Below are 1,075 nucleotides of genomic sequence, written 5' to 3'. Positions count from 1 at the left end.
CCAGCCAACAAGCTATTAATTTATTAAATTTTTATTGGCCTGTTTTATAATTTACTTATTCATCGTGTTCCCTTAAGCCTTACGTTGGCATTCGGCCTTCGGTTCTTCAAGATGGATGCTCCGCCGTTCTCTCTTTCTTGCATCAAGTTTGAAGAATAATTTTGCGAATTCTAGTTCAAATTTAATGTGATTTTATCCCTACGATATGGGTGTCTGGAGATTTTTCTTCCTTCTGTGAACTGAGAAATTTTGTTTGTCAACAACTATGGGTAAATGGCTGTTAAGCTGACGGTGAATTGATTTGGTAAAACAATTAAAATTAAACGGAAGCTCCATTCCACAGCTATCTTCATTCTTCAAATACTCAACCCAGACAAGTTAGGCTCAAATTGGTTAATTAATCAAAACTTAATTCCTTTTTTCTGTTTGCCTATACAGGACATGATTAGATTGTTTGGAACTCAGAATGAAGCAGAAAACCAGAAGACAAGAAGAATCTATTGCCGGAGACTCTTTCTTTGCTCTCATGTTTGCTGGGTCATATGGAAAGGACAAATGTAACAAAATTTATGTCCACCTTAGTGACTCAGAATTATTGAAGATATGAGACTCCAATCTCTCAAGAACCTCCTCCATCCCCAGCCACACCGTCCCTTCAACTAAATGGTACCCTAGTTAGCTAGTTTGTACATTTTTCTGGCCTTTTTTTCCGAACGAAAAAAAAATTAAATAATATTTTCGTTTCAAAAATTAGTTATGTATATTTTCAAGTAAACAAGAATGTATGTATTTGTAAAAATAATGAGTAAGGCATAGCATGGTTGCTAGATGGTTGGGTAATTTCCTAGGTTTGAACCCAATTGCGTGTATAGAAAAGACCTTATTGGGAGAGGTAAAATTCATTTTAGTGATCTGCTCTGGGAGGATTAGTCTCGACTGGGTGATATCCATTGATTTCTAACCAAAAAATTGATTTAAAGAAAAAAAAACACTGTTTTCCCCTTATTTGTTTTGCTTATATGCATTTTAAACTGTATGTGAGTTCAAAAAGATAACCCAATTCTAACTTAGTATT

This window comes from Neltuma alba, unplaced genomic scaffold (assembly GCF_004799145.2).
Source record: "Neltuma alba isolate B1F8T4 unplaced genomic scaffold, ASM479914v2 tig00011419_pilon, whole genome shotgun sequence".
NCBI classification, from domain to species: Eukaryota; Viridiplantae; Streptophyta; class Magnoliopsida; order Fabales; family Fabaceae; genus Neltuma; species Neltuma alba.
This window is presented reverse-complemented; position numbering follows the sequence as displayed.